Genomic DNA, 2,237 nt, shown 5'->3' on the forward strand with positions numbered 1-2,237 from the left:
GCTATTTTAAGTTTGTTAGCTTATGACTGGTAGAACCGTGTTTCTCAAACTTTTTGCATAGGTAGTTTCCCCTGCTGCCTTTTGGACTCATCGATTTCCTTGCCACTCCCAGGGTTCGCCTGTGCATCCCCTAGCTGGGGACATGAACTCACTGGCAGTGGATCAGCTTGTCTAGGAAGGAAGAGTGAGAACTGACTGTATTTAGCAGCTATAGGAATAAACATCCCTTCCCTTTGATTAAGAATATATGTCCCAGTATAGATTAGATTTCCAGTATGTTTAGGCTGCTGCATCTCTTGAGGGCACACAGTCACTTCCACTGCTGCAGCGAATTTTGTGAGGACATGGTGCTGATGTGGACAATCAGTGGCCAAGGCACATGGGTGGCCCTGGCATGGGGCCTGGATCCCAGGTGTTTTAGTTGCAGACGTTTTATGGCAATGTCCTTATGGTAGTCCCACGTCAGAGAGACTGGTAGGCAGTATCCCTTGTTCTGCAGGAGATCAGGTGTGTGAGATGTGAGTGCATGTCTGGGGGGAGCAGATGCACCTCAGCTCCTTCCTTGCCACCTTTTTTTCTCCAAGGCAGCAAGATGTCTGGGGTAAAAAATGCTTTCTGAAAATTTGCGACGTATGGTGACACAGCTGTCAGTGACAATGACACAATGGGAAAAAACTTCTCCAAGATATGCAAAGAATGTGGGGTGATAGATGGGAAAGCTGTGACCAGCACCGAAGTCGACGTTTTATTCAACAAAAAGTCAAGTGAACATGTGAGTGAGGTATGGCGGGTGGCACAGCTGGGGGAGAGGAGAAAATGACACAAGGCAGTCAGACTCCCACACAAGGGGCAGTCCTGGGGGTTTCCCATCCCTGCTGCCACACACCTGCAAGGTAACTTTCCCCTTTCTCTCATCTCACTGTAGGACCAAGGGTGACTGCACCATCACCTTTGCTGAGTTCCAGCAGGTCATGAAAAAGCTCTGCAGCAAGAGCAAATCACCAGAGGAAGCACTACAGGCTGTGTATGGCCTCATCAAGGCAAAGGAGCCAGGCAACGTGGACATCATGGTGAGTAGGAGTTTCTTCATCTGCTGTGCACCTTGAGCTGCCATGGGACCATATGTCCCTGCTGTAGGTATTCCTTGCCCATAGGAAAGAACCCATCTGTGAGCCCTCTCCTAACCCCAGCTGACTTCTTCTGGCCTCCTTTCTTTCAGAAAGCCACCATAATTGGTGGAGTTGAGAGGCTGATGGACACTAGCAAATGGATCATCAGCCACAGAGCACTTTGATGAGAGCAGCAAAGGGAAGGGTCTTGCTGACTGCAAGGATCTGATAGACCACAGCAGCTACACTGGGGCCTACAAAGGAGCCAGCACTTATGACAAGACACATTAGGACTGGAACCTGCTTAAGGAAGGAAGGACTCTTTTGCCCCCATTACCTGGAAAGAGAGATAAGTAAATGTCTCACGCAACTGAGCTTCTGTGCCTGTGCACTTCAAATCTGACAGGGTAGGAATGCATAGGGCGGGTACTGGATGACTCCTACAAGTGGCGCAGGTTCCTCTTCAACCATGCTTTGATTGTTGTGCAATAGGGCATGAAAGGACTTGAAACCAAGGACAAGCTAACCTTCTGGAGAAAAGTCTATGAGCCATCTAGTCCACTGCTATCACACTGGCTTGCATTTATAATCAAGTGAGCAGTAGGTTAGTCTTTGAACAGTAAATTGTTACTTTTATTCCCCCCATATACATACGTGGGGTTTTTTTGTTTGTTTGTTTGTTTGGGGGTACTCTGTGTGTGTTTCTGTATTGCTTTGCTGGCTTATATTTTAGGTTGATGGTTTCTGGTGGCAGACAGCCCACCAGTGGTGCCTGAAACATACCTTGACGAACACTCTTATAGAGCATGGGATGTGACATGAGGGAAGGGGCGCTAATAATGCCAGTTCCTGCTCTTCACTTTCCCCTTCCCCCATGTAAAACACCCTCACCCATTCCTAGCGCTTGGCATTGTCACTCATTACTGTAAGGGTATGTGGAAGGAGAGTGGCTGCTCCTTTAAGGGTGTCTGGTCAAAGGAGCCATAAACAAGAACATACAGAGACAAAACTGATGGACAAATCATAGAACCATAGAATGCTTTGGGATGGAAGGGACCTTTAAAGGTCATCTAGTCCACCCCCCCTGCAATTGGCAGGGACATCTTCAACTAGATCAGGTCGCTCAGA

The 2,237-nt window shown here is 48.1% G+C and overlaps 1 long non-coding RNA gene across 1 annotated transcript; it reads left to right on the forward strand.

Moving 5' to 3' along the window:
- The first annotated feature begins 593 nt into the window (after positions 1–593).
- LOC104022970 (uncharacterized) lies at positions 594–1,605 on the forward strand. The gene is made up of 3 exons (XR_015707597.1): positions 594–772; positions 926–1,070; positions 1,220–1,605. It is a non-coding gene; the product is annotated as an uncharacterized LOC104022970 (long non-coding RNA).
- The last annotated feature ends 632 nt before the right edge of the window (positions 1,606–2,237 follow it).

The sequence above is a fragment of the Nipponia nippon genome, unplaced genomic scaffold, assembly GCF_047370975.1.
Source record: "Nipponia nippon isolate SJK-2023a ecotype South Korea unplaced genomic scaffold, ASM4737097v1 scaffold_33, whole genome shotgun sequence".
Taxonomy (NCBI): Eukaryota; Metazoa; Chordata; class Aves; order Pelecaniformes; family Threskiornithidae; genus Nipponia; species Nipponia nippon.